Genomic DNA, 21,539 nt, shown 5'->3' with positions numbered 1-21,539 from the left:
CTTTTTTCCCTTGCGTAGGAAGGTCTTTCCCACTCCACCAATATGTATATATTTTTCAAGTATTTCACTTTCAATTTTTACACTTAAATTTCTGATGCATCTAGTATGTATTGGTATAAGTGGTGACATAGAGATTTCATTTCATTTTTTTCCAGTTTTTTCAACCCCATTGACTGAAAACTCCATATTTTCTTTTCTGATTTGAAGTGTCTCTCCTTTCTAACACGAAACTCTCATATGTAGGTTTCTGGAGTTCTGACTATTTTCCTTTGATCTCCTCATCTGATGTGAACTGATTCTGACACCACTATCAAAAGTGATTTTAATGAGTGTGGTTTCAAAATTCATTTTATTATGTGGTGAGGCAATGCTCCCAACTGGTACTTCAAAAATTTCCTGGCTATTCACATAAGTTTCTTGCTCCAGAAGCACTTAGTCACTTGAAGTGAAGTGTTGAATATATGTAAGTATTTTTCAAAGTGCACAAACTTGTAAAAGTCTTAAAGCAAAGAATTTTATAGGCAATATCCATCACTCCCTTTTAGAAATATATCTAAAAGACTGATCACTGCTGTTTTTTTGGTTTTTTTTTTTGGCCACACAGCTGTGGGATCTTAGTTCTCCAACCAGGAATTGAACCCACACCCTCAGCAGTGAGAGCAGAGTCCTAACCACTGGACCACCACAGAATTCCTATTAAGACTGGTCACTGCTTTAAAAGAATGCTCAGAGTGTGGGTGGTGTTAAGGGTCAGGAATTTTCCAGCCCACAAGATGCATATTTGGTTGGCTCATAATGGCCAAGACAGATTTAAGTGTGATGAAAATGTATGTATATAGTGCATCCTCTTCATCACATTATTCTTAAAAACATTAAAATTATCATATAAAATTATCATATATGATACAAACATTATCATATGTTTTAAAAACTTTAAAATTATCATATAAGAAAAGAATGCAACTTACGAGTTCCCCACCATTCATAAAGCTATATGGACTTGTTGCAACAAATCAGTCATTGAGCCTTTCAGTCACATTAATTTCCTCTGCCTTCCCTTAGACCTTGTTTGTCAGGCCCTACCTCATTTTCAGCCTCTAGGGTCCCCTTTCCCCACAGCAAGAGTTGCTTTATCGCCCCATCTCTGATCTCCTGAATCAGTCACTCGCCACCCAAAACCAGGTGAGTGCTCCCACAATCCCATTCACTCACTAGTCACATGGCATTGAAATTGCCATTGTTTTTACCTGTAACCCAGTTAGAGACTAGAGATAATATGATATTCACTATTGTACCCAATCCCTAGCTCAGTGCCTGACACAGATGAATCTCAATAAATATTTAGCGAGTCGGTAAACACGACGAACTAAATGTGAAGCAGGAGGGACACAAAGAGCTCCAGCCCAGGACTCTGGGATTTAGTATCAACTCAGTCGTTTTGACATTGCATTACAGAATCTCTAGGACTGTTCCTCCTCCAGAACTATTCTGCCCCTGAATCCCACCTCCCGGCTCTCCCCGCTGGTCCTGCTGACAGGCTTGCCCAAACGCTGACACCCTGCCTGGGTCAGAACACAACCTGCCTTCCAGGACACCCCATAACCTCATGTTAGATCCTCAGAGGCCAGATACTAGCTTGAACCACTCTTTGTCATCTAAGGCCACACCATTTGGATCCTGTGTTCTACCTGTTGCCAGTTAGCTACGTGCATGGGCCTTGCCTGACGGAGCCCAAGATACGTTCTTCAGGATGAGTGGATTGAACGGAACTCATTCTGGAAACGGTTGTGTTCACACAGCTCAAATCTTTTTCATTGTCACACAATAGTAATGATAGTACTGTTGAAGTTCAACTCCTATGAAAGTTCTGGGAACAGAACTTGAAATAATAATCCAGATATAAATCAGATTGCTGGGTTTTAACCATACATTTATGCTATGTGGAAAAACAAGAGCTCTTTTTCTTTTCTCTAATCTCTCTCTCAAAAGGACAAAATTCTTTACTTTCTGAGAAACCACAAGTCACTTTCATCTGGTTTTCCCCCAGTCCTCTCCTCTATTTGAGCTCAGTGTTTCACGTGTTCATTTTGGTGAGATTCCATTGCAATACATCACCAGGAACACATGTGTTCCACCGGGACCTTATTCCCTGGAAGATGTGAATGGTGATGTAAATAACAGCCTCATTGGAATTTGAAGGAAGTAGTGCAGGAAAGAAAGCTACGGTGAAATAAGGCAAAATCAAGCAACTATAATCAATATTTCCTCCTGGGGTAATGTGGGTAGTATTGATGCTGATAGGGAACTTCAACGGTATTCATCAGCTGGAGCTGTCAGCAGAACATTAATTAAATGGCAGCTGTTGCTTTACCACTTGTAGGGGAGGAGAGCAACTAACTCCGAAATAGATTTCCAAGGATAAGCGCATTTCCAGCTAGTAAACCAAATAAGAGCTTGGTTGTGTTTTGTTTTGTGTTTGTTTGTTGTTGTTTTTTTTATGAGTTTTGCAGCACATGAGTGAAGAGATGAGGAGCAATTAGACTTGTGTCAATAGTTATGCATTTGGGGCTCCCCTGGTGGCGCAGTGGTTGAGAATCTGCCTGTCAATGCAGGGGACACGGGTTCGAGCCCTGGTCTGGGAAGATCCCACGTGCCGCAGAGCAACTAGGCCCGTGAGCCACAACTACTGAGCCTGTGCGTCTGGAGCCTGTGATCCACAACAAGAGAGGCCGCGATAGTGAGAGGCCCGCGCACCGCGATGAAGAATGGCCGCCGCTTGCCACAACTAGAGAAAGCCCTCGCACAGAAACGAAGACGCAACACAGCAAAAATAAATTAATTAATTAATTTTTGAAAAATATTTATGCATTTAAAGTAAGAGTTCTAGTCTGTTGTTGGGAATATACATATATCATGCTAATCACAGCTACAGAGTCTAGCTTCCACTCAGTTAAGCATTCATTACTCTCTGATGCTCTAATGAACATTTAAGATGTCTGTTGATTTTTAACTTGTAATAAAAACAATATGTGGTCATTAAAGGTTTAGAGAATACTGAGAAGCAGAGAAATAATCACCCATGGTCAGTGATTGTTATTCCCATGTTTATATAAAAAAAATTATGTTCAGTCCAATTACTGATCAAAGCTGTTCGGTAATGTTTACTTCCTCAATTCCATGACACTTAACAGATTCAACTTATTGAGCACTTGTTTTATGAAACATGGCTCTAAAAAAAGTCCCAAGTCATACCTGAATCTATATATCACGTTCATTTTTTAAATTTACATGTAAATATTTATCATAGAATATTTATTATAATCTTTCACTTTTTGTTGAGTTGCTATTGCTTACAGAAATCTGTGCTATAGGTATTTGCCATTAGTGATTTTCATCTTGGTAAAGTTCATTTAACCAGACAATGTATATAGATTTTTCCCAATGTGTAAAAAAGCCTTCTCTATAGAAATGTAAACTTACAGAATCAATCAGAAAATTAATTCCATAATGCAACCTAAAAATGTATACTTTAAGAGATCTTTGGAGTACGCTGACGCTCCAGCCAGTCACTTCCATGGGACAGACCAGCTTGTTTCTAACGCACCTGCTGCTATAGAAGAAGTGAAGTGATTAATCCCTTCCTGTTGTTGCTGAGGTCATGAGAAGTTAGGGGGTAGTAAGAAAGTCCAGAGATGGGGAAATACCAGGGAAAATGGTGAACACAGCCAAACTCACAGGGTTAGGGGAAAAGTCAAGGTCTGAACGAGAGAGTAGAGTTTGTGGTTAGAATTTCCACCTAAAGGTAAAAAGATATGTGCCCAAAAGTAAGACAGGAAATATTATAATGGTCCACAAAAGAAAGACTGGATAAAAGAAACAAAGTCACTGGGGAAAATGGAACGCTTTGGAACAGTCTCCAAGAGAATGGGTTGTCTCCAGTTGGCACACTTATTGGGAAAATAGAGAATGCAAGGACCCCATCTCCAGTCAAGCAGCAAACCAGCTAGTGGGATCTCAGAGCACCAAGGCCAGCTGCCACAAGACCCCTGATGCTGAAATAGGGGAGCAGCTGCCACTCAACACCTTACATTCTCAGAGTTGGCTCCAGAACAGCAAAGTGATTAAGAGATTAAGAGCACAAGCTGAGGAGTCCAATTGCCTGCACTCAAATCGCAGATCTGCCACCTGCTTGTTGGAGGGCCTTGGGCAGCTCCCTCAGCCTCCTTATCTGTACATGTAGAGTATACGAGTATCTGCCTCACTTCTGCCTTGCTAGTGCCTAACACATAGAAAGCAGTCATTAAATATTGGCTACTTTGTTGTTTATTATGATCATGTGATAGAAAAGGTAATAGACTCAGCCTCAGAGGACATTGTAACTTCTACCAAGCGACCTCTCTTCCTTCATCCTGGTACCTTCTTCTTTAAAATGAAGAGATTGTATTAGATAACTGGTTCTCAACCCTGGATGCACATTAAAATCACATAAAAGCTTCCAAAATAGATCAACACTTGGGCATGCACTCAGGGCAGCTTGAATCAGAACCTCTGGGGCATTGCCTGGACATCTGCATTTTCAAAGCATCCCAGGTGACTCTGACACACAGGGAGTGTTGAGAACCACAGACTAGATGACCTGATGGTCCCGAGTGAGCTCAGAGTCTAGAGGTTTCCACCCTCTTTGGTATGGGTGGCTCCAGGACCAAAGCTGGGTGATCGTGGACAGTGTGAGACTCAGAGCCCCCATTTCTGCTGGAAGTCAGACCAGCTGTGGCAATGCCAAGAGAACTAGGAGGTGTCACAGAATGTCTGAATTATCATGCGGTCTGGGTGCCAAGAGGAATTTAGAATAATTGAATGAGAAAAAGAATACTTCCAGAAGCCAACCAGTGAAGCCCTTTGTCTCCAAAGGATATAACACTAATTCTTTCCCTCCTTTGACACTGTTACACCTTTTTACATAAAGACAGGGAGGACAAAAGGGAAATTCTTTGTTTGTCGTAAGGAAGTCAGGAGAGATCATGTGAATGAAAAAGAGTGCCTTAATGAAATATAATACATCACGACCTTTATTTTGGATTAAATAGGTCTATGCCACAGAGCAAAGAGTGTATTTGCTTCAGGAAGGTGTTTAGCCTGTCAGGAAAGTAGCCTACAAGTCCTGTGTGCTGACCAGTAGTGAGCATGTAGGAGCGGGGCTGGGGTGTACTACATAGTTGTGACAAGATGCCGTTCGTAATTCATAGAATAGAATTTCTCAGAAGGTAGAGATTCATTCTGTTATGTGTTTATTTCACGTGAAACATTCACCTTCTTGGGATATTAAATCCTACCACCTGGGATATTTGATACACAGGAAAAGTAGAGTATTTATGGCCACTGGCGTAAGAAAAAGCAAAGCATTATCTACTCCATCAAAATTGTATTAGAACTGCTCTCCTTTTACTTCAGATAGTACAAAAGTTAAGTGTCATACAAGTAAATAGAAACTCAAAAATTCCAATTATATCCAGAGAGTCAGATTTTTGGCCTCATTGGAGATGACTCGGATTTGAATAAAGATAAAAGAATTAAATAGAATAATAAAATATCTCATGCCATTGCTCCACTGTAGCAAACCACTGGCTGAAAAGTATCAGGTAATTTTCCTTAAACTACAGCCAGCTCTGTTTTTCAGAAGGAACAACATGCTGTTAGGCTGACAACTCACTCCCTAAACAAAGTCATTGGGAGTCAATAAGGCTCTTATACAGAATGGAACTTTCTGTCCCCTTCCTCAGTACCTCCCCCAACAACCTTACACACACCACCGAAGGCTTCTTCCAGCTTTATTGCTACCAGCAGCTGGAATAAGTATGTTGCAGGACTCTCTCTTGAACCACTTAACAAATGGAATGCCCATGACCAAGGCAGAGATCTGCAGAGTATTTCTTTACAATAGGAGGGGGAGTTCTAACTTGTCAACAGGAGCAACAACAGACCAAAACCCCCAGTGGCATCAAGGGATCTGGCTGCAAGAGCGCCCATAACAGATCATAAATCCAAACGCCCCGTGTGTTCCTTCTCCAGAGAATCATCTCAGCAGCGTAGAAGCCGAGAACCACGCTGTGCCATCCACCCCTGTGGAAGAAGCTTCTGTGTTCCAGGGCCCCAGGCCTAGCTCTTCCTGGGTCGCCCAGCTCCGCAGGCCATTACAGCTTCTGGCTCTACTTCAGGACCCTGGAGAAGAGCCCCATTGGCCTTTTGACCCCAGATCTCTTTGTTCTTTGCTCTTAGTGAATCTTTTCAGACTGCAGGGTCACATTCGACACCTTTCACCAAAACGTCTCACAGTCACCTAGGTAGAGGTCCTCCTTGAACAACTGCCTGCATTACAAGAAAGTGGTGAAAATATGGGCTAAATAAGATCAAATTGCCTGGGTTAGAATCTCAAATCTACCACTGAGCAAGTTACTTATCATCTATAAACCTCATTTTTCTAATCCATACAACAAGAGATAAAAATAGTGCCTCATCGGGTTGTTATGAGAAGTAAATAAAATCATTCAAGGTAACCGGCACAGAAAAATCTCCAGTATATGCTATTACTGGCATCATGTATATATACTAAATAATTATGCATAGCTCTATAATACATACATTAAGTAGATAATCTATATTATATGTAGCTGTTATTATCATTATATTATCTATTATATCACTATATAAGAATTGGGATTCAGATGTCCCAGTCATTAGTAGGAACACCTGGCATGCTGGGCAACGATCTATGGAATGAACAGAAGATGGAAGGTGGGGATTTGTCACCAAAGTTGAGGGGCCCCCGAGGAGTGAATTCTACCAAAGCAGCTGCCTTCCTTAAGGACCAAACAACAGGCTGTGACCAAAGCAGTTGGTCTGGCGGTGTCCAAATCAGAGGATGAGATCTATCAAGAGAGCATGTGAAAGTTAAGCTTATATGTAAAGGCCCCTCCCTTGTCCAAATTCCAGGCTGCCCGTGAAGCATGCGTCACTCACTAAACAGTTAATGAAACACAAAGAGCCTTGAATATCTCAAGTGTCACATTTCAAGACTTATAGAATAATTAGGAAAAATCTGAGCTGGCAAAACTCTTCCTGGCTCGTGCTGGCAAGCAGACCATCTTTGTTTTCCATTAGTGTGTGTTGTCGTCACAGTAACTGCAAGGCTCCAAATACAGGCCCGGGGTGTCATTTCCTCATGTACTTAGGCTGCCACACTGAAATAGCATTATGAACTCAGCAATGCCTCTTCCTTTCCTGTGGTATCTCAGTCAAAGAAGCAGGCCCTAAAAGGAGTTACTTAAGACATAAGTATATTAAAGACATATAAAGAAAAATAAAGTCCATTTATCCCTATTACTGTATCGCCTATGACTCATGTGTGTGTCGGGGGGGACCTTATTTTTGCAAAGATCTTTTATATAAACAAGGCAAGTTGGCAGTAATTTGATTGTCTTGGTGATGTCAGCAGTCTACTGTTTTCAATCAAATTGCCTTTTGGCTTTAAATCTGTAGCAAATCATTTTTTAAAGAATGCATTTGGCCAACTCTGATATGCCCATTTCATGGCTTTCTTTCACCTTTTCCTTACAAAGATAAGCAGCATATAATTCACTTCTTCAAAGTAACTTGGAAAGATGGAAAGATTGCAATTACAATTATTGAAAAAGCAAAAAAAAAAAAAAAAAAAGACTATTTTCAAGTGTAGACATATAAAGTCCTTGGCCAGTGAAGCAACAATTGTTTTCATCTATGTTTTGGTGAAGGAGGTAGGTGACAGCATTTAAGCAAAAACAGAAAAATCCCTGAACCTTAAGGGTTCAATGAAAGTCAGACCACTTGAGATAAATTCTGCATTAGCTTTAAAAATTCTTTTTAAAGTCTGTCTTTCACAGACCTCAGAAACACATAAATCACACAATATTATGCACATTGACACCATTTCCCAAAAAGGAAACACAACACCAACGTTCTTTTGACTTTTCAGTGCTGCTGTGGCTTAAACAAAGCTCTCAGGGACTGGAGTGCTGGTTAATATCGTGTTTCTTCATCCCTTTCCTGGGAGTTTCTCAAGTTCTGCAATCAGCTGGTCAACAGCCAACTGGAGCTGCCCAATTCATGCTGGACTTTCCTTATTCTAAGTTCTTACACAACTTGCTGCCTAGCCTTTGAAATTACACTGCCTCAGCTACTGCCATGGGGAAAGTCGTATTCTGCCTGCAGCCTTTTCTCTTCTCTGATTAGCTAAAGAGTAGGACTGACCATTTAAGGAAAAAAGAAGAACATAAGCCAATATGTTTTCCTGAGGTTCCCATATTTTTGCCCTAGAACCTTTATAATGTATTCTATAAAGCCAGGAAAATTCTTTTCTTTCCTTCCTTTCTTCTTTCTTTCTAAAACAAGGTCTTCATTAGAGAATGATCATTCTGAAATTCAGTTTGCCTTATCTTTTAGAAACTTATCCTTTCAATTGTGAAAAATAAAGCAAAATGAACAGGTCTAAACTGTGAGTACCCTGCATAAGCTAGTAGAAGTTACTAAGAAACTTCTCCACTTTTGAGTGCTTCATATATTTTTGTTAAGTTAAATATACAGAATAGTGAGCACCCCATAATATACTCATACATCTTTATGAGGTAACACTCTTTTTTTGCCTTGGAATATACTTTCTTGCCATGTTTAAGAGGAATGACTAGGATTAAGGGCAATGAATAGCAAGAATCCACTTGTATTTGGTGAGGCTGAACCTCGTGTGAGATGACCTTTTTTGGTCTTTTCATTTTTATCTGTTACTAGGTTAGTAAAACAAAACAAAACAAATCATCTAAGGGAAGAAATAAAGAATGATAAATTTAATAATATATCCCTCCTTGGAAGAGGAAGTCTCCCAGCGTAGTCGGCTATAAAAGAGATACCCAAGCACTACATATAAACACACATTATCTCCAAGTGCAAATATAGAAACCATGGAACAGTCTATGCTGTGGGTGATTTCTTGGCCTTTTTAGTAATAATTCTATAAGACAGCACACTGCTGAGTGATAACGGAGGGATTGAAACATAAATTCCATACTAAATTATTGGCTGGAGCTCAAACTATGTCTGCTTGGAGTACACAGCAGCAAAGTATGTCCCTGACAAGATTCCACATTTAAACAATACATTCTTCTGTCTTTCCTATGATCTATGAACCTGATTTTACAAACCGTCTGTATCTAAGACTTTTGTGTGCAACAAAGATTAAGCTAAACAGATAACTATATTTATTTAAAGTGTACTAATAAAGCAAGAATAGCATAAAATTATTGAAAAGTCTATTGGGCAACTGTAAGTTTTATCAACTCGTTTAATCTTCAGAACAACTCTCTGAGGAAGCTAGTATTATTACCCTCATTTTAGAGATGAGGAAGCTGAGGCACAGAGAGTAACTTGCCCAGGGTCATAGTGAGCTGAAACCTGAATTCAGGCCGTCTGACTTGCCTATGCAATTAGCCTTTCCTGCCTCCTCCATCTGAATGACACATCCAGCTCAGATATAAGGAAGCAAAACGTATTTTATTACCTTATCTTTCATTCTACTGCTACATATCTTTAAAATAATTAATGTATAAACAAATGTATGTTGTGGGCTTTCAGATATTATTTTTCTAATAAGCTGTTACCAGCCTTTTTTCTCTTAAACCTGTCTGCTAAAATAGATCTCAGCCTAAGCTCACCCCTTCACTTCCCATGATGCTGCTGTTTTAAAACCCACATGTTAGAGAGGGGACAAATTAGTGAAGATGTCAATTAAACAAGCTCTGTAAAATCTTATTTCTTAGGGCAACTGTTTTGTGAAGAAATGCTCATCTTCCAAAACAGACAATTAGCATTAGTTGAGAATGAGTATTTTACCACAAAGTGTCACTTCTAAAGAATAAGTAAAAATTATAACCACTGGGAAATCATTGCTAAATGAATATATTAAATATTTCATAAGTTTCTTTGAGAAAATCCCATAGTGATTCTTGGTGAACACCCATTTAAAAGAGTAATTTTAACCTCCTTGGCTGTCTTAAAATGTAAAGAGAATTCTTTTCTTTTGGTGAACATGGAAAAAAATTAGTTCAGAATCATGATTCATGCTTTATCTCACACAGTAAGGCTACAGGTTTCAGGAGTGATTTAAAATAAAACTGAGAAATGTCTCTTTTTAAAATATTTACGGAAAAATAAAAAGGGATAATCATGATATTTAAATATTTTAATGTTCAAGGCCAGATTTTAATCCATGATGACCCACAAATGGAAGGAACCATGATTTAAATGTATAGTACCAAAGGTAACTATAAATAGAATCTGGTACCAGAAGATTATAAAAGTATACGAGTTATAGTATTTAGAGCTCTAGGTGTATACACAGGAGATGCATGTATAAATATATGTATATAGTCTTTATATATCTGCCTTCCTATTTCATCCCCAAGACGTACATCGTCTCCACAATCAAGTACACGAGCGTAGTCACAATTCCTTGTAATTTTTCTGTACTCGGTAAAACTATGAAGACCTTCCCTGAGAAGTTTTTGGAGATAAAAAGCTATTAACCACACTTACAGTTGCTTGTCTTGATTTTATACTTACCTATACTTTCTCACATGCTCACCATTAGAAATCCAGAGCCAAAAATGTTCATAGAACATCCACAAGGTACATGGGGCCGAACCGCTCCAGAGCCAAGGGATGCTTAGGACAATGCTTTGTACCTGGTCACCTTCATAAACTTGTTCTGAATTTCAAGAAGTAAACCCTGCTCCAGAGGACACTAATTCTAACAGAGCACCAAACAGCCCAAACTAAGAAGGAATCACTTCTAAATGGTATGGTCTGGGAAATCACTGTGAAAGTGGAAGCCACTGATCTGGGTTTTAAACAGCGGACAAAGTCTCTACAGGAGAGAGGAGGAAAAGTGTTCCAGGCGGGAGGGAATGAAAGGGGCAGAGGTGGAGCATTGAAATATGCAGTATGTAGGTGTTTGGAGAAGGGCCCAAAATCTGAACTATCTGAAGCAGAGGGACACTTGTTGTTGAGTAGTGGGAGCTGAGACTGGAAAAGTTAAGTACATGCCAGATGATGGAAGGTTCTCAAAATACCCAGCCTAGGTGTTTGGCAGCGACTAGTTGCAAAAGATAAGTGAGGAGTAGGAGAGACAAGCATAAGAAAATTAACCCCAGGGTCATGGGCAAGGTGGTCTGGATGGCAACGAGGGGTGGAAGGGGAGCAGCGCTGTTATCATACAGACCAAGGATGAAGGGAGCAGACCTTAGGGTGGTGGGAGAAACGGCAATGGGCTCTCTTATGGTCAAGGGTCAAAACAACACAGACGTGAGCCTGAGTGAACGAGAGAACACAACCTGCACCGCTGATTGTTCATAAACTGGAGGAAAGCACGTGCTCTAACCTGAGCTATTTTTGATTCTCAAGGGTAAACTTACAGTCATGAAGACAATGATACTCAGAAATCAATCCATCAGGAAACAAGCTTTCACCCAGGGCCAAATGCTGTACTCAGTTATCCTCACACTGTTCCACTAACTCCAAAAGAAATTACATGCCTCTGAAATCTACGAATGGCAGATTTTGGCTTTACACAGACGTTTGTAAGCCAACAATGTGACCCTTCCTAAGATAAAAACAAGAAAAATGTAAAGCATTTAGTTCAGACTTTTTGAAACTCTTTAAAGACAAAGATACTTCATCTCCACTAAAGCACCAGAAGTTTCATTCTCTGATACCAAGTTTACCAGAGTGCATTTTGCACTGTTACATTCATTATACGTGATTAGCTGCATTTACTTTGTAAACTAATCATGCAATCAGAATCATGAAATATAATATGTACTGAAATGTATGTACTATTTCATTTTTCTGAGCATATGATATATAAGCTTTAATTCGTTTTTCTTAAAATAGGAACATTTACTGAAAGAGTTGATACATTCTTGTCAACAATTTGTTCAAAACTGGTTTGGGGTAAATTACTTAAGTTGACAAAATAGACTCGAATAATTTCTTTTAAAATGTGCATTTGTATCTTCTTTGAAATTATCCTTAGTTTAGAATATTTTTTGAAATTATCATGTTCACTTAGAGGAACAAACTTCTTACACAAATCCAACCCAACTACAGACACGAGTTACCAATACTAACCACGTCACCAACGTGCAGCCGTAAGTTTTGTCAGATTCAGTGTGATATTGATCACGCTAAGCAATTCTGATAAAACAGCATAGAAACTCATGGAAGGGGAGACAATACAACAGACAAAAGGAGGATTTCCTTCACACTATGGTGAACACATTCATACACACATACGTGCAACTTAAGAAAGAATTTTTTCTAATACATTCAATTTGAGTTTTAAAAATCAGAATCTGTCTCATCTATATACAAGCAATTACTCAATGTCTTTTTTAAAAAAAAACACAAAATAGTATTCTCCTGAATACTATTCAACAACTGCAAAAGCAGTGATCTGAAACCAGGCATATCTTGTGCCTAGTGAGAAGCACTCGGGGTGACTGTCACGTAACGAGGTCAGAACCAGCACAAGGTGTACCAGTGTAACCAGAGAATCCGGCAAAGGAGAAGCCAGCCAGTCAAAAGCACAGCAACGCAAACACCACGCAGGCCTTGCCTCTCATTTACCACGCAAGCTGCTCAGCTAGTTTCATTATATGAAAGTTATTTTGCTTCTGGAGAAAATACCCCTCCCATTGGTTAGCCATCCTCATTGTGAAAGGACTGTGAAGTTGTCCTTTGTCCTATTTCTGTTACCTGCCAGAAAATGATAACTTGGCAGACATATTTTGATCGCTATTAAAGCATCATTACAATCTTTGTGTTTAGGAAACAATCGGATAATTCTGAGAAAGAGATGACTTTCTGATTCTTTAAAAAGAATTCACAGTGATCGTCATAATTCCTAAACGTGTTATCACATAGTGGAACAGTGAGAATCAAAGGAAACAGACAACACAGAATCAGAGAGAGCTCTCTTCTTGTGGAAACAGAGATTTCTTAAGACAGTAGGTAGCTGTGTATTTTGGTCTTACCTGACTGGCAGCTCGTCTAACCAAAGGTACGTCCTTTATGGAGGTAGCTTATCCTTGGAAGAACCCAGTGGCTTGCCCCACAGCCCAAGAGAGACTGGAGTTCTGGAAAACTATCCAGCCCAAAAGAATACAGAGGAAAAAGCTTTTCCCACTTTCTTTCCTAGGACTAGCCAATAGCTGAAGTCATGCAGGAAACTGGGTAGAGAGAAGGGGAAGGCAGCTTCTTCTCCCTGAAATCCCGATCAGCAGAAATTGGAGGCTGTTGTATATCTCCCACCCAGACTTTTGTTTAAAAGTTTTTTCAACTGTTGCTAGGTGTTGGATTCTGAGATTAGGTTTCTCGTCTTCTGCTCCCTTCACAGCACTGTCAGAGCAGTGACTTTGTCGAGAAGCTGAGCTCGCGTGTGCTATATTTAACCAGTGTTCTCAGCAAGTCAAGCCTGTCAACAGCTGAGAAGTTTGGAGCCGGCTCTGCTCAGTTCCTCGGCAGCTGGGTTATCAGTGGATACAGCTCTGCTCACCCTGTAAAAGATTGCGGGGAAACGGCAGACCCTTTTAAGGACTGCTGCTCATTACACAGAGGTAATTATTGTTGGAAGCCCTTAAATGCAGATTGTGATTTGGAACCTCAAGGCAGTTGCCTTGAGCAGAGCAATTTATCAATGCAATATTCTGCTCAATTAGGCTTTCTCAGATAAACGGTCTTAAATAGAAAAGGCTTTTAAAACTGTATGACAACTCTTGGGAAAACTCACAGTAAAAGATCATTCCCAGGCAGCTTTTTACATTGATGTGTTGCATTCGTAGCTAGATTACATTCATACCTGTTATATCAGACTTAACCAGCTTATATACTTGACTGTTATTAAAGTAAGTTTATCATAAAGGAATGTCTATAACATTATGTTTTTGAAAGGAAAATCTTAGCGTTCTCACTCAGGTCATTCATTCAAAGCAAGAAACGGAGAACACTCCAGGAAAACCAGGACTTCAGACACCTCTGGCTGTCAACAGCCTTGTCTCATCATTAACCCTCCAGTCTCCAAAACCAGAGAGCGATCACTTCTACCCTGAACTCCAACATAAAGAATGTCTCAAGATATTTTTATTTGCTTTATTCTATGTCGGAAAATAGTATGAATCTTCCAGGATTAAGAATCATGAAAAAAAGTGTGCTTAAAACTATTCTTGGGACTCCCTTACTAATTACATATGTGAAATTAACAGTAAGAGGACCTGAGAGAGTGTCTTTTAACCACAAAGTAGGAAGGGAGACACACATGCACACACGTGCTCACACACACAAAAACACACACCATTACTGGCTAACACACTAGAATATTGCCCTGACAAAAATCTTGCCACTACCACTAAAAATGTTGACCCCTTTCCTGAGATCAATTTGTCAGTTTAATGATACCGTTTTTAATGATACCCTTTTTTTGACATGCAAACTGAAGTTGGACCAAGGAGACATGTAAAGGCATAGATTGCATAGTTTAAGTGTTGCATACTTGCGAAAAGAGACTTAATATGCTAAAGAACCCTGATGTCTGTCTGGGAAAGGCTGCCACTTTTCACAAGGGGTGTGTGTGGCCTTTTTAAAGAAATGACACTTACATCCAAGGTTAAATGAGCCCACACCTCAACCAATGAGAAAACGTCTCAGCTCCCCTCAACCCACCCACCGCACTAACAGCATTCATCCTCCCCCTCTAATTTCTTTACTACTGTTCATATATAAAATTGCATTTGTTCAGATTCTTCTCAGTCCTTCTGGGTCTGGGCCGACGCTGATTTTTTTTAAAAAGACTTCTATTAAGATGAAAGCATTCTTATCAACTATACTCCAAAAAAAGAAAACAGAGATGAAAGCATTCTTAAAAGAAACTGCCTCTTCTGGAACGCTACTGGATCTTTTAGAGACCATCTATTCACAGTCCCTAGAAAGTGGGTTCTAATAGGCAGTGGACGTGTGTGACTGGGCTGTGTGACATGGTTCAGAGAGGGACTAGGAGAATTTTTTTAAAAACATTACAAAGGGGGTGGTGTGGGGAGACAATTGTTTGAAAAATGCCCACACCCCACTCATAACCCACATGCGATAGCGCCCCCTTCCCTAAAGAGGACCTGGGGAATGTATCATTTCATCCCTCGTAAGAGTTCATTTTATAGATGTCCCCAGTCCAAAAGGAAGCAGAGAAGTATGTTAGCCAAAGTCAAGAAGACTGAGGGCCTTTCTCACCTTCTGGGATGGCCCACACTCTGCCTTGTGGAGTGTCTTTCTCTCCAGATAAATCCACTTCTTACCTGTCATTTTGTCTCTCACTGAATTCTTTCTGCGATGGGACATCAAGAACCTGAGCTTCTGATCAGCTCGGTGCTTTGTGACCACCTGGAAGGGGGGGGATAGGGTGGGAGGGAGGGAGACAGAAGAGGGAGAAGAAATGGGGATATATGTATATGTATAGCTGATTCGCTTTGTTATACAGCAAAAACTAACACACCATTGTAAAGCAATGATACACCAATAAAGATGTTAAAAAAATAAAGTAAATCCATTACTTCTAAAAAAAAAAAAAAACAAAACCTGAGCTTCATTACTAAGTCCTGAAGCCAGGTATAAAAAAAAAAAAGACTGAGGGGAAATAACCCACTTTGCCTTTATGGGCCTAGGTAATTCCATTGAGAGGGTGATCGTTATTTACTTCTTCCCTAACTATCCAGACAATTAGAGGTTTTGGTGGGTTATTTTTTCTTCTTTAATGAAAACCTAGTCCCCCACCGTTGTTTTCTTTAACCTTTGGACTAGCTGTTCATTGTTGCTGTTCGTTTATTTCTAAAATGTGGTAACAAGCAACAGCATACAAAGTATTTCATGTAATTAGATACTATTGCTACCTTCGAATTATGTTCTTTAATCATGCTAGGCATATGTGCTGGTCTGACTCAGTACTCCACAGTCATCAGTCTCTCTCTCATTCTCTCATGCTCTCTCTCTCTCTCTCTCTCTCTCTCTCTCACACACACACACACACACACACACACACACACACACACACACTCCATCTCTCTCTATAAAGTGAATTTATTTTGAAGGCTTCCCCCACCCCCTGGGAATGATTATTCAGACAAAAGCATTTCCTACATAATCCACAGAGGAAGTAGTGCATTAAGAACTATTAGAAATTTGTGTTTTGTATACAGTCAACAAGGAATCGATTTTTCAACACATGTTGTTAATATATTACCGTTCAGCGGCATCCTTTTCCCCGTCTTAAGTGTGAGCATTATTCTGAGAACCTCTAATAAACTTACAACTAAAGCTGAATTTCCCAACTTCAAGAATGAATCACGATGAAACTTTTTAATAAGAAGATAGATTAATGTTATCAGTGAGAAAAAGCAGATGAATTGTAAGGGAGGTGGCACATTATGTCTGTATCCGTTTATAAGACCAAAATTTACCACATTGTTCATTTAAAGAGGCATAGTGATTTTGAAGTTAAAGTTTATGTTATTTAATATATACAGTGAAGAGAAAATAGACATTGACTTCAAAACGATGCTCAGGGCAGCAGGGTGTGGGGGCCTAGGTCACAAGGGGAATTTCCAGACCTGCCCTGTTCTCCACATTGGCTGGCTTTAAGACTGGAATGTAAGCACCCAGGTAGCAGAGAATGTTTCCTGTTTGTTCCTTACTAAATACTCAAGCACCATAGTAAGTGTTCAATAAACAGGAATGATTGAATGAGCAAATGAACATGTAAAAGATGAAAGAAAAGATGAAGAAAACTTTAGAGCATATTATCCGTAAACTTATGGAAAATGCATCTAGGCTCTCTGGACAGAGTTGGGTCATTATTAGCTGCATGTTCAAAGTTGTAGGAAGAAATTCTTAGATTGTAAATTAATTATTTTGAAATTTTTAAATTTCAAAGGAAAGTAATAGATTTCTGGATAATAATAAAGATACTTGTGTAACATATTATATCCTAGGCAGAGTTCTAAGGGCTGGACATGTACTAACCCACTTAATTCTAACAATAACCCAGTGAGGTCGGTGTTATTATTGTCCCAGTTTTTTTACAGGCAAGAAAACTGAAGCACAGAGATATTAAGTAACTTGACCAAGGTCACATGTTAGTAAGTGACAGAGCCAGAATTTGAACTAGGGAGTCTGGTTCCAAAAATTTGTGTCCTTAGCCACTTAACTGTCTCTTACATATGTTAGTCACAGTAACCTATTCTTCACAGTCGCTGAGAGTCAAAATGTATAGACTTTTCTATACCTGAAGATATATGCTCTGAGCAAAAACATACACTTAAAACTCCACAGCTTTGAGGCAGATAGAAAAAAAAGTGGCATAATTTCATGATCAGCGTAGTAAAATAAAAGCTTATTGGAAATGAAGCCTTGTTGAATACCAGAAAAGAGAAAATTGGACTGAAAAGAAGATAATTGCTTTGAGGAAAAAAAAAATCTATTTTTAAGCAAAGGATATGAGCTGTTCAGTATTCTCTCTAAAACAAACAATGCATGATGAATGAGTTCACTGCTTAGCAAAATTCTAAAATTACATTCTAAAAATATAATTTTGGTCTATGATTTGATAAGCAATTCAAAAATGTTTATGAACTATGCATTCACAACCAAAACTCCTCAAAGACATAATCAACAGCAAGAAAAAACAAAAAACAAAAAACAACGGGGATGGAGGGATTGATATACATTAGCTAGTTCTTTGGTATCAAAACGATAGTTTGATATATTTGCTATAGTCAGGTTTTACAATTTGCAAATACTTACACTTTCTATTAATCTAGCTATACTTCTATTTAGATTTTACAAAACTTTAGAAGAAGTAGTACTTTGTAATATCTACAAATATTCATAATAGAATAACTACTTTGTCCTATTTACAAGTAAAATAGTGTCACACCTACATTTATTCATAAAATATTTAACTAAATTATTTATTTTCCCAACAGTTTCAGAAAAAGGAAAAGCAAGACTAGGTTTAAAAGTTATAAGATAATAATAACTTATTATTATTAAAAACCCCACTTCCCTGTTTATGTGCTTGAAAGTAGGTTAATAGAATTTAACCCTGGTAGTTATTATATAAGACCATATTCTGCATACATTTACAGTTCACAAGCATCTTATTTTTTGAAAGGGTCAGATGACATGTGCCTGAGTGTATTTCCTGCTTCCTTTCCTATTCTAAAGTCATCTCTCCTCTTGCTCAATACTCTAAATCTTAACAGCCATGGATGACTTTTAACAATGTTTTTAAATGGAGTGAGACATTTACTCTCCAAGAAGTAGACACAGAATTGGAAAACCAGTGATTGGGCACAGAGCCGTGCAGAATAATGTACTTTTCCCCACAAACGTATGGATTTGTATATACACACTACGCAGATAATTATAGTTAATTCTGAAAAGGGCTGCCTTGAAAGCACAGTGGTTAAGACCTCTGAGTCTGAAGTTAGGCAAAGCTAGTTTGAATTCAGACTCCATTACTTATTACCTGTGTGAACTTAGCAAATTACTTTATTTCACCCAACCCGCCTTTACCTCTTCTATACGATTAATAAAGGAAGTTAAGACTATTCATAATAGCCAAACACTAGAAACTCTCTAAATCAGCGGTCCCCATCCTTTTTTGGCACGAGGGACCAGTTTCTCGGAAGACAATTTTTCTACGGACGGGGTGTTGGGGGCTGGTTCAGGCGGTAACGCGAGCGATGAGGAGCGCGTGATGGGGAGCGGCTCGTTCGCCCGGTAGCTGTCCGTGGCCTGGGGGCTGGGGACCCCCGCTCTAAATGCTTTCTGCAATTGAATCGCTACACTGTGGTCAGTCAGACAATGGTGTGCTATACAGCAATGAGGACAGACGTGCAAAAATGCGGATAAATCTCTCAGACTAAATGAAAGGAGCCAGACCCAAAACAGTACACTGTATGATTCCATACATACCGACTTCAAAAACAGGCAAAACTAATCTAGGGTGCCGGAAGTCGGGATAATAGTTACCCTTGGGATGTGGGGACGCAACTGGAAAGAGAACAACGGGGGCTTCTGTGGCACCGGAGATGTTCTAGGTATACCAATGGGTTCAGTCTGCAAAAACTAACCAAGTTGCGCCCGTACGATTTATGTATTTTTCTGTCTTACGTAATAATTTAACAGAAAGTTTAAAAATTAAAAATATATTTGAGTATATACTTCCTGAGAGTTCTTATCTTCTGAAATATATACAGATAAAATAAAACGATATCTGGAATTTACTGCAAAACACTGTGGTGTGAGAGAGGAAGAGAAGTGGGCGAGAGAACAATGAAACAAGATTGGCCAGAAGTTGACAGTTACTGAAGCTGGGTAACGGGTAATCATTACAGTGCTCTCTCTACTTTCACGCAGGTTGTAAGTCTTCCATAATACAATATCTTCAAAACAGTGCTTACTATTGGACACATAAGTAGATAATAAATATTAGTTATTGTCTTCATTATTAATATTATCTTCATTATTAATATGACAGTCATCTTAAAATATCTGTATGAACTGAACTCTTCGGATCTAACTGAGTCTTTATGTGGAAGACACATGGAATTCCCCTGATGTCATGAGCTAATTAAGAAGACAACTGGATTAATATTAATAACACACTATTAGCAACTGAGATCAAAAGTTTAAAGAGAAAAAAAAGTAAGGAAACTAAAAAGGCCCACCTTAGGCAAATTAGTCCTTAAACCACAGGGGAAACAGGCTCAATTCTTGCTTTCATCAACAAAACTCATCAACATACTGATCTGCCTATCTGATAATGAAAAGGAAAACTGTCAAGAAAGTAAGATGTCTAGGCATTAAAAGCTGTAGGCCAGAGAGGTGGTTACTAACAGGAAATGTCGTTACAAGGGTGAAAGACTCGGTGAAAAATTCAGGGTGAGCAATGCTCAGAAATATTTGAATTTGATAATCCATTTTATAGCTGAGCAGGCCTTCATATGCTTAATATTTGCATTTCTTTACCCCTTTCATCTGAAAATGTGGTAATAATTCACCTGGGAGAGCTGGAACAAATAATCAGGGACAGGAAAGTGTTTTGAAATGATGAAATATCTAAAAATGTTGTACCTCAAAGCTTTCCTTTTAGTCCCTACCTTGAGGACTGTGAGGAAATCAACCATATGATGAAATGATGAAGAAAGTTCTTAAAAAGGCTAGTGTTAAGTAATAATATAAACATCTGAATCTACAGAATGTAGAAATCAGAATCAGGTAGAGTGAGACAATAAAAGGTAAATGAAAATCACAAAGCAGTAGTTTTTTAAAGCAAACTGACTTCCACACCTTAATTATAAGTTCCCTGTTGACTCTTTAGCCATAAAAGTAACATTGCAGAAGAATGTTTAATTATTTAATTAATCAGAAAGAAGTTCCCTGAATGTTAAGTGAAAACAGCAGGTAATAAAATAGCATTAATGAATTATTGTATTATCACATGGTGATAGATATATAGAAAATAGATATGATATAGATATAAATATTTCATCCCATACCATGCATATGTATTTCTACAGAAATACATACATATATATTTATATATGTATATGTATATTTATATCTGAACTACATGAATGACAACAATTACAATGGTTATCTTTTCCTGTGTTTTCTAAATTTGTAATTGATGTTTTGTTTTCATAGTAGGAAAATAAGATTACTTAAAATCATTTTTTGTGGGGAGAGGGATAAATTGGGAGATTGGGGTTGACATACACTACTATATATAAAATAGATAACTAATAAGAACCTACTGTATAGCACAGGGAACTCTACTCAGTACTCTGTAATGGCCTATATGGGAAAAGAATCTAAAAAAAAAAAAGAGTGGATATATGTATATGTATAACTGATTGACTTTGCTGAACACCTGAAACTAACACATTGCAAATCAACTGTACTCCATAAATTTTTTTTTTTAAAAATCAGGATTTCTAAGCAAATGCAGACAGAGGATTAGATTGTTCGTTGGTGGTTTTCCAATATTTTGCTGAGGTGGAGACTTGAAGACCTGTGCTTGGTATGACTTGCCTTTCTGGTTACTATTCAGGATTTCAGTGAACTTGCCTTATGATAATGTAATAATTAAACAAACTAAAACAGCTGGATTTTGTCTGGTGTGGGTCTGGAATTCATTAATTGAATTCCTCTTAATATTTGCTCAGAAGAAAAGAGAAAGGTCATCTTTTCATGATTCTTCAAAATGAACTACAGTTGCTTTGCTTTCCATGCTTTTTCTACTCTATTATCCTTACAAATGTCTTAATTCTTCATACCATTACAACACTGCATTTGTTTCTGTAACTTTCTCTCATGACATTTTCCCTCTGAGCCATAGATTGTGTTCG

The 21,539-nt window shown here is 38.5% G+C and overlaps 1 protein-coding gene across 2 annotated transcripts in view; it reads right to left on the bottom strand.

Moving 5' to 3' along the window:
- The window catches only part of FILIP1 (filamin A interacting protein 1), a gene marked incomplete at both ends in the record, with an annotated part of 224,567 nt that overhangs the window by 175,957 nt on the left and 27,071 nt on the right, over positions 1–21,539 (bottom strand). The window contains one exon of one of the 2 annotated variants that reach the window (XM_082855685.1): positions 13,116–13,162. The exons of the other annotated variant lie outside the window; for it this stretch is intronic. Of the gene's footprint in view, positions 1–13,115; positions 13,163–21,539 lie in introns of those variants that run through there. 2 annotated transcript variants of the gene reach the window in all.

The sequence above is a fragment of the Leucopleurus acutus genome (assembly GCF_964270905.1).
Source record: "Leucopleurus acutus genome assembly, chromosome: 15".
In the NCBI taxonomy this organism is placed as follows: Eukaryota; Metazoa; Chordata; class Mammalia; order Artiodactyla; family Delphinidae; genus Leucopleurus; species Leucopleurus acutus.
The sequence above is the reverse complement of the archived record's forward strand: the minus strand, read 5'-3'. Positions and strand labels throughout refer to the sequence as shown.